At 37.3% G+C, this 10,536-nt stretch overlaps 1 long non-coding RNA gene across 1 annotated transcript; it reads left to right on the top strand.

Annotated features, from left to right (window-relative positions):
• The first annotated feature begins 543 nt into the window (after window positions 1–543).
• LOC107300144 lies at window positions 544–9,177 on the top strand. Its single transcript, XR_003810684.1, has 5 exons — window positions 544–616; window positions 3,440–3,529; window positions 6,424–6,552; window positions 8,741–8,802; window positions 8,896–9,177. It is a non-coding gene; the product is annotated as an uncharacterized LOC107300144 (long non-coding RNA).
• Window positions 9,178–10,536: the final 1,359 nt, after the last annotated feature.

Below are 10,536 nucleotides of genomic sequence, written 5' to 3'. Positions count from 1 at the left end.
CTGATTAAGCTCTGGGTCAGGTTTCTGTAGTCAGGTTTACTCCAGCATATATAATGTCCTGAAAGGGTCCATTCATGCTTGTGAATGAAGGAAAAGGTTGGTGGTTAGATGAGGGTTATGAAGGCCATAATAAAGCTGAACTGAGAAACCAATATTTCTTGAGGGTCTGCCTCCTGACAGTCATAATCAAATCAAGCTTCAGTGAATAGAGTAATTTCTCTCTCTTTCTCCCTCCCTCCCTCTCTCTCTCTTTTGTAATTTGTATAATTTTATAATTCATTAACAGAAAGCCAAAATGAGACTCAGAAAATATATTGCATGTCTTCTATAACAATGGCTAAAATGTTGGAAGACAATTTCAGATAATTGTTTTGGTATCATTTAAGATATAATATAGCTATTCCCCTTTAAAAAATGTCGTTTGAGGATGACAAAGCGAAACATTGTTCCTCTTTTTATCGAAAATGAAGTTACTTCGTTGCTGACAAGATGGTGTTGAGATATCTACACATTTTCCAACTTGTTATCATTCTTTTTGTTTATGGTTTTGCGTTGGCAGTGGAAAAACAACTGCTTTGTACATCCCATGACATTGATATTTTATATTCCTATTGTGGTAAGTAAAGAACCACTATGCCTTTGTTTAGCAGAGTTTGCAAAACCTTTCAGATTAGTTTGTCCCTTCTGCTTTATTGTTCTGTTAAAAGAGCCAGAAAAAATGTGTCCTGGATAGTACCGTACTTGGAAACAGATCAGAAGGAGGGAGGTCATTTTGGAGAGACTTCCATTGAGTCTTCATTCTGGTGAACTTCTAGATTTCTCTGTGTGTTTGCTTTTCACTAACCTACAGCTCTTTTGCGTAGTATTTGTGCTTCCTTTTCTTGTTATATATTTACAAAAAGGCTAGGTGTAACTTAAGTAAAGAGCCAGTTTGGTATAATTTGGAAAGGGAGACAGTTTGGTGTAGTGGTTAAGACATCAGGCTAGGAGGCAGGAGACCCTGAGTTCCAGTCCTGCCTTAAGCACATAGCTAGCTGGGTGACTTTGAGCCAAGTTCCTTACTGGCAAACCACTTCCCAAAATCCTTGCCAGGAACTTGTCTAGGCAATTGCTGGCAGTTAATACTGACACACATTCTTACAGACACTTGAAAAGCTGTGTCTTCAGTAAAGTGAAACTCTTTCTCCATTTGCTCTATTTTTGCAATAAAGTAACTCTGACAAATTTAGCTTTAGTATCACGTATTGGTATGGTCTTTACTCTTAATGTGATAACCTGTAATCTAGGATGCACAAGTTTAATTAGAAAACCATACATGTGTGGTGCTTTTCAGCTGAAAAACTCTTTGGTTTGCAAAACTTTAAACCAATGTAATTTTTAAAATTATTTTTTTTAATTTCATTAAAATTAAAAAAAATAAATTTTCTTTTTACCTTTTTGTTTCTTTAGATCATTTATCCCTCAATTAGTCTGAGCCAAACAAATTTCTGGTTTTAAGACTATTGGATATTGCATTGGGTTTCCATTATGTTCTTCATTAGCAATTTCTATTTCACATGCTTTCCGCTTTTGATTTAACATCTGGCCAAAGCAGATTTCTGTAAAATGAAAACCATAATCTGATGCTTTATGATTTCAGGTTCTTAGTAAAAATAGCATTGGTATTGGTTAGGAAAATGAAACTAATTGTTACTTAATCTCAACAGATTTTTAAACTTCAAAAGTGAAGTTATTTTCTTTTCACCAATCAAGAATAACATAGAAAAATGCAGTACTTAGAAAGACAAAATTCCACCCTACTTCAAATGTATTTCCAATATTTGGTTCATGGCTAAATTGGTGTCAGATCTACACCTATAGGCTTGTTGTCTTATGACTGCAGCATCACAGAATGATTTTCAGATTTTAAATAGGTATCCCAAGTCTTTTACCCTAAGATGCTCTAATTTCCATTACCTTATCATAACGTCAGTGTAATAACTTCTGTAGAAATTCCAGTCAAATAGTTATGAAACACAGAAAGTACAATTCTATTAGGTCTATTCTAGGGGTTGATAGTGTTATGGTAACCTTGAATCCTCCCTATTCAGGAGTGAACAACCTTTGTTATCTTCTATCTAGATCAGGGGTAGTCAACCTTGGCTCTTTTATGACTCGTGGACTTCAATTCCCAGAATTCCTGAGCCAGCTGGAATTCCTGGCTCAGGAATTCTGGGAGTTGAAGTCCACGAGTCATAAAAGACAAATCACATTTGTGCCTTCACTTGCGCCTTTGTTTTTTCATGCACACTCTTGGTCCCACTCATTTGCTAATGAGTTATTTTAGAACTGGCACAAAAGTTATTTTTCATTTAGTAAATTAGTTTCAATCTTGGGGGAGAACCATAACAATTTCTTCTAATTCAAATAAAATGAACTAATGAATTAATATCACATTTGAACAAGCAGTGGGGACTGAAATATTTTATTTCTACAAGAAGTAGGCATGCCTTTACATTTATTTTACCACTTTTTATAACCTACAAAGCTGAAAGAGAACTTTTTTAAATATTTGCTTTGGAGCAGAAAATAATACTATATTAAAACTGTTTTGAATGCCACATGAAAATTGAGATCTACTCGGAAAAGTTCAGCCATCAAATATGGTCGGAGATGGTTTAATAACTTCTTCCTTCGCTTATTGAAAGCTCTGGTGTGTCCCCATTTATGAGAAGATGACTTCTTATGACTTGGTGGGTCACATGGTTTGTAGAATATTTTGGTAGGAGAACAAAAATAGAATAATCTATAAATAACATTGCCTCAAAGATTAGAAACAAGCAAATTTTAAAGCTCTAAATAGAATACTATATCTACATCAGGAGTGTCAAACTGCCGGCCCACGGGCCGGACGCGTCACGTGGAAGCCACGCCCACCCCATTGCCGGCAATGGCAAAATCAGCCCAATACGTTGCGTGCCATCACGTGACGTTGCAAGTTTGACATGCCTGATCTACATCATCTCTGTTGCAATCTCAGCTGCTTCAATTAGCTACAGATCTAGAAGAAACCTTAAACCAAGGGTCTTCAAACTTAGCCCTTTTATGACTTGTGGACTTCAGGTCCCAGAATTCCTCAGCCAGCATGCCTGGCTGAGGAATTCTGGGAGTTGAAGTCCACAAGTCATAAAAGGGCCAAGTTTGAAGACCCCTGCCTTAAACTATGTTTTTTTTATATAATCTGTTTTTCAAGATGCAATTGCTCTATATTATCCTGATTAAGTATTGTCTTGCTAGTTTCTTCTAACCCTACACAGACTCAAAGTATTGGTTGACACTTATTGATATTATTTTCAAAAATATATTAAATGTGTATTGTAGTAGTCCAACAGGAATGGTCAAAGATTCGTGTCATTTTTTAATGATTTTTTTTCCTTTATTAAATTTGTTTGCCTTGCAGGCTCTGGGAGAGATACATTCTTCTTTTCAGTGGAGCCATGTTTGTTACGGGATCGTACAGAATGGCAAGGTACTATTTTCTGGATTCCAAGTGAGTTTACTGCCTATGTCAGACCACACCAGACTTAATTGTTCTCCATTACAGGTGGCCTTGCTTAATGACCACTTCTAAGGACTACTTGTTCAGCAAGTATACCATGCTGGCTATTTTTTCCTGTTGCTGGGTTGGATCTGATGGTAACTTTCTATGGAGTGGAAAGTGCTTCTGCTTATTCAGGATCAAGCACCAGACTTGGCTGATCTTTGCAACTATTGTAGTGTTTCATTGGACTGCATATACAAGTAATGCTCAATGTACAACAGTTGCTCATTACAATTGCAAATAGTGACAACTGTTAAGTTAGACAGCCTTGCTTAACAACCACCAGCCCCTTCTCTCCCTGATCCTACTGTTAAACAAATGTGGAAGTCGTTAAACGAGCATGGGGTACCTCATGGGTGGGTGAGGCTAGGTCCCTAAAGGAGGCAGACAAGCAGCAAAAAGATTTTCAAAGCCAAAAACAGCCCAGCTGGGGGGGGGGGGGAAGACCCCAGCTAGATTAGGGCCTAGCTCCCCATTTCAATGCCAGAGAGGCTTCTAAGCAAGCCTCTGAGGGGTCTGGGCCTCTTCCCTGATCAGCTGGCAATCAGGAAACTTCAAACCTTTCCTGGCCCTTGCTGGGCTTTGTGAAGCCAGTTGCCTGCATGCCAAAGTGGCAGTTTCGGGATAAGCTAAATTTAGCAAATTAAGTGGTTAAAGGGGATCGAAATTGGAGGGCAGAGGCAGAGAGTTTAATTTCAGCACCTAATTGTGTGGGGAGATCAACAAGTCTGACCCTCTGAGCTGTTTTTGTTTTCTTTATTGAAGAAATGTGGGTTTTTGGAAGAGGGAGGGGGTTAAGTGTGGGTAAGTTCTGAACTTTTGTTGTTGTTGTTAGTTGCGAAGTCATGTCTGACCCATCGCGACCCCTGGAAGAACGTTGTCCACGGGGTCGCGATGGGTCAGACAGACTTCGCAACTAACAACAACAACAAAAGTTCAGAACTTTTCAGCCACCTTTTCCTCAAGGAATTGTCAGAACGCTGAAAATGGCATCTGGTTCCAGTAAATATGGGTACCAGCCCAAGCACTGTGGAGTCCTGTCAGAGCATGATGGGGAGAGAAAGATGGGGGGCATTGAAGCATCCTTGTGGTTGGTTGTAAGGGCAAATGACTGCAGGGGTACTGCAGCCTCTGTAAATTTGAAATAGGCTTGTATGCAGCTTTTGGAGGGACTGTCATAAGTTTGGCCATTAATTGGCTGGTCATATTTGAGAACTACCTGTACATTGATTACTCCAGGAGGACTGACTTTCAGTATTCAATAGCTATTATTGGGAAGCATGAGAGAAAATTAAGACTGACAGCATGTTTTCTAAAAAGTTGAAGTGCTGTCAACTACTGCAAAGTTAACATTCATAGAACTCACTGCTACATCTCTATATCACAGTAGTTCATATTCATTTCTGAATATATTTTTGAATGACCCTAGCAGTTAGATTCATACACAATGCTCAACATATTTCACAGTAACCTTAAAAAATAGAAGAGAATATCTGTAGCTCAGGGTTGAACTGTGGAGTCCTTAGTGCTCTCAGAATCTGGCTGTTTGTTTGTAGATATAGTATTTCATTATAAAATACTGAGGTAACATCAGTACTAGTGAATGTGGGATTTGCTCCCTGTTTATATGCTTACATAGGCAGCTTACAAGAAATATAATAAAGCAATCACAGATTACTCACAGAATGGTGAGCAGTAAAATAATAAAATTTTGATAAAAATGATTGCTAACACTCTTTTATGCCATACAGTTGGTTCTAATAAAAATACAGCCTATTAAGGGTGTACACTTATATAAAATAAGCAACCTTGTCCTTATTGTTTCATATAATGTTTTAGATAGCAATTTCTCCTAAGCAAGCCTTACTACAGACAAATTGGCTCAAGCCTTTCATTGTACACATTTAAGTTCTGTTCAGCTTAATGGGCTTATTTCCCAGTCAATGACTTGAGTTTACATTCTGTACTGCTGAGCATCAAACATTTGTTTGTTTGTTTTTCCTTAGATTATTATGTAAACCTGTTCATTGCAGTTTGTGATGCATAAATCATGGCTTTGTATTTTGTAAAACAAGAGAGACCCAGAGTAGTCTATTGAAAATGATAGTAGGAATAATGTAACACATCTGGAAGCAACTGTTTGGTGGAAGGTCTCTGATTAGTCCCAAATTTCATTACAAGATTGAAAATGTATAATCTGACATAAATGATAAAATATGATAAAATATTTATCATTCCTCTGGCTTTGTTGTCACAGTTTATAATTGTCTGTATAAATATGCTTTCAACTGATGCCTTCTTCTGGGACACAAAATGTTTTGTGAAATCCCATGGATTTAAAAAGAAATTTAAAGTGATCAAATTTTTACTCTCTTTCTCATACACATACACATGCAAGGAATATGTTATAGACCAGTGATGGCGAACCTTTTAGAGACTGAGTGCCCAAACTGCAACCCAAAACCCACTTACCCACACCAGGTGGGTGTGGCCCATTGGGTGGGTGAGGCTGCGGTGGTAACGGCAGACTGGTTGGGACTAAAAAGTTCAATCAATCAATTTCAACTTTGCAAGATCTTTTTTTTCCCGCAAGAAGTTGAAATTGACTGATTGATTGAACCTTTTTTTTTTTTTGAACATGGTGGCGGAGGCCTAAAGTGAAAAGGTTTTATAAAACCCAGCTGAAGGCCTAGGACTGGGGCGATGGCGTGCGTGCCCACAGAGAGGGCTCTGAGTGCCACCTCTGGCAGCGGTGCCATATGTTCGCCACCACTGTTATAGACCTATTTTATATAATTGCATAAATATATTATCAATGAACTTTTTGCAACATATTTCTGCAGAGGCTGATTTGACAGTTGTTGACGCACGCATACAGTTGTGGAATGGACCTTTAAAAGCCTTAAAATGGGAGAGTACTGTTTGTCATGGTGTAGATGATGACTATTCATATTGTGGAACTCTGAAGGGAGGTAAGTATGAATATGCAGTCTTTAACAGCCCTATGAAATTTGTTCTCATTCTTGTATTTTCTTGTATTTGTTCAGACTTACAATATATCCTTTTGTGAGCAAAACAACAGAACAGGATATATTGAGGGTTGATAAACTTCATGTTTTCTAAATTGCATAAAGTGGATTGTGTTCACAAAAATGCATACTATCAGTTGGTGGTTCTCAGGATCAAACAGATAAAACCATTGTATACAATTGTGCTGAATTTCTTAAAAAGTAATTATGGTCCATTATTAGCAAGGTAAAAAGAAAAAAGAAAAAGTAAGGTTCTATATTTAGGCAAGAAAAACCAAATGTACAGGTACAGTATAGGGGGTACCTTGCTCAACAATAGTAACTGTGAGGGATCTCGGAGTCCTAGTGGACAATCATTTAAATATGAGCCAGCAGTGTGCTGCAGCTGCCAAAAAAGCCAACACAGTGCTGGGCTGCATTAACAGAGGGATACAATCAAGATCACGTGAAGTATTAATACCACTTTACAATGCCTTGGTAAGGCCACACTTGGAATACTGCATCCAGTTTTGGTCATCACGATGTAAAAAAGATGTTGTGATTCTAGAAAGAGTACAGAGAAGAGCAACAAAGATGATTAGGGGACTGGAGGCTAAAACATATAAGGAACGGTTGCTGGAATTGGGTATGTCTAGTTTAATGAAAGGAACGACTAGAGGTAACATCATAGCAGTGTTCCAATATCTCAGGGGCTGCCACAAAGAAGAGGGAGTCAAGCTATTTTCCAAAGCACCTGAAGGCAGGACAAGAAGCAATGGATGGAAACTAACCAAAGAGAGAAGCAACCTAGAACTAAGGAGAAACTTCCTGACAGTTAGAACAATTAATCAGTGGAACAACCTGCCTCCAGAAGTGGTGAATGCTCCAACACTGGAAGTTGTTAAGAAGAAACTGGACAGCCATTTGTCCAAAATGGTATAGGGTTACCTGCCTGAGCAGGGGATTGATGACCTCCAAGGTCCCTTCCAACTTCATTACTATTATTATTATTATTATTATTATTATTATTATTATTATTATTATTATTATTATTATTATTATTATTATTATTATTATTATTATTATTATTATTATGAAGAAACAATGACCAAATACAGCAAAAACAATGCAATAGTTAAAAAAACCCCAAAAACTACAGACCTAAAAAAACAAAACACAATAAAAATACAGAACATAATATAAAAAAGAAATACAATCAAATATAAGAATGAAGACTTCACTTAAGTCTCTTGTTATCATCCTAGATTAAAATATTTTACAGAAATTGCTTGAAATAAAATCTTAACATTTTCTTTAGCATTAGCAGCTCCACCTGACACACTTTTTAAACTCTTTCCTGGCATCTGTCTGTAACTTTTGAAGATGGTCTGGAAGGCAGCTGCCTCCTTCTGTCCTGACTTATCAGATAAAGAGACAGCCCAGGCATATTTGGACAGTACATCGATTACTGTTAAGATAAATTTAATATAATAAATTCCTTTAGGATTTTTTCATACTTCATTCGGCACAAATCCCCCTGTCAAATAATCACACATTACTCTTTAGAACACCTTTTATTTGTAATTTAGTTTTTGGTAGTCCTAAATTTGACATCAGAATAATAACTTTTGTTATCATCATCATCATCACCATCATCAACAACATCATCATCAGTAGATAGCATATAAATACAATCTTCCCTGCCGCATGCACATCTTTATAAGAAGGTGGTCTTCACTTGAGATGTATCTTTTTAATTCACCACCCAAAAGTTGTGTACTCCTGTTCTATGAGGTGGTATTAAAGACATCATGTACAAGCTGCAATAATGCTATGTGCATCATTTCATCATCATGCAGATTATACAATTTTTCAGCATTTGTGTAATTATATCATGATGTCTCTGGCATCACTTTTCAGGGACACAGCAGCTAATATAAGACTCTGTTTGAATGCTCTTGCATGGCTAAAGTATTGGCAGCCATTTTTTTGTCTTTTACCCCCTTGTCATTCGCAATAATTTATCCAGTTATTATGCCTCTAAATGTATTTTGAATACTGCTTTCTCCTCCTACTGTATGTGTTAAATAGTGGAAAAATAACAGAATAATTTTATTTGGGCAAACTCTTGATCACTGTTTCTTTTGTGCAGAAACAATCAAGACAACTGTGAAAATCAGAGATTCACATTCACAATATCGGAAGCTTTTAAAGGTATAAAGTTGAAACTACAGGCAACCATTGCTTGAAACTATCAAACAAAATGATTTTCTATAGCTGGTAATTAATTTTTTCTCTTTGTTATAGGGGGAATACATTGTATCTCTTGAAGTATTCACAGGTCTGAAGGAGTTGGTAACTTGTGTGAATTATACACTGATTCTTAAGTAGGGTCTATTTTGGTGAGGAGGCTTTGGTAAATCACCTCACAGCATCTGATCTTTGAAATTGTGGAATTGTACTATTGATGTAATTAGCTGAAAACAAATGTAAGATGAAGAGAAATGTTCATTATATATGAGGCAACGTGAAGCTTTAATAAAGTGTCTTGCTTGACAAAACTTCAAAACAACCAGTCTATTAAAACTGCTTCACAAGGCCAAGTTGTTCTTTTACTTCCAAGAATGAAGCAAGTTGATTTGATTTCCTTTGCTTCAGAGCCNAAAAGATACACTCATGGATAGAATGTTGCAATTAGAAATATAAGGAAAATAATGCTATCAATGTCAACTACCCTTCACAGCTATGTATTAGCACTCCTACTTTTTTATTCTTGTCCATAAATTGTTTGTTTTGGTATTTCACTCTGTTGGCCAAATAGTGGGGAAAGGCATAATTTGCAGCACTGCAAGATTTACTTACATAAGTTCCTCTCACTCATCCTGACCAAGTTTTACCAGAAGCAACTTAAAAGACATCAAACCCCACTCAAACATGGAAGGGAAAAATACCTTTGGTGACTGTTTCTAAAAGGTCAAGATGAGCTTCAACCATCTTGAGAGATCTGTGAAGAAGACAAGATGCTCTCCGAATCTGCAATGTTTGCAACAATGCCTGCAGGTAAATAAGTTGCCTTAGTAAGCCACGCCTGGAATACTGCATCCAGTTTTGGTCACCACACTATAAAAAAGATGTTAAGATTCTAGAAAGAGCCCAGAGAAGAGCAACAAAGATGATTAGGGACCTGGAGGCTAAAACATATGAAGAATGATTGCAAGAACTGGACATGGCTAGTTTAGTGAAGAGAAGGACCAGCGATGACATGATAGCAGTATTCCAATATTTGAGGGGCTGTCAGAGAGAGGAGGGAGACAACCTATTTTCCAAAGCACCTGAAGGTCAGACAAGGAACATTGGATTGAAACTGATCAAGGAGAGATTCAACCTAGAAATAAGGAGACATTTTCTGGCAATGAGAACAATCAACCAATGGAACAGCTTGCCCTCAGAAGGTTTGGGTGCTTCATTACTGGAGGTTTTCAAGAAGAGACTGGACAGCCCGTTGTCAGAAATGGTACAGGGCCTCCTCCTTGAACAGAGGATTGGACTAGATGACCTACAAGTTCCCTTCCAAATCTGTTATTATTCTGTTATTATTCAGATGGAGCAGGGATCAAAAAAGTCGACATAGCAGAAATGGCTGCACAATGAAGAATATTTTAACATTTTGGCCATATCCAGTATCCATCAATTGCTCCTTAATATTTGCAAAAGATAATAGCAAAACCGGAGAGGAGTGAGGGAAGGAGATACAGTGGGCAGAATTTTTCATTAAATTATTTCAGGAAACATGCAGTGGCCTGCAGTCAAACATAAAGTCGGTCTTAAAGTCATTTGAGGCTAACATAACATTAGCTGATGAAATATTTTTAAATGCAAGGCAGATGGTAGGCCAGGCAGTGGATTTCAGCAGTAGCAATTAGTTGATATTTGCAAGAACAGACTGAG

Source organism: Protobothrops mucrosquamatus, unplaced genomic scaffold, assembly GCF_001527695.2.
Source record: "Protobothrops mucrosquamatus isolate PMUCROS unplaced genomic scaffold, P.Mucros_1.0 scaffold6233, whole genome shotgun sequence".
Lineage (NCBI taxonomy): Eukaryota > Metazoa > Chordata > Lepidosauria > Squamata > Viperidae > Protobothrops > Protobothrops mucrosquamatus.
This window is presented reverse-complemented; position numbering and strand designations above follow the sequence as displayed.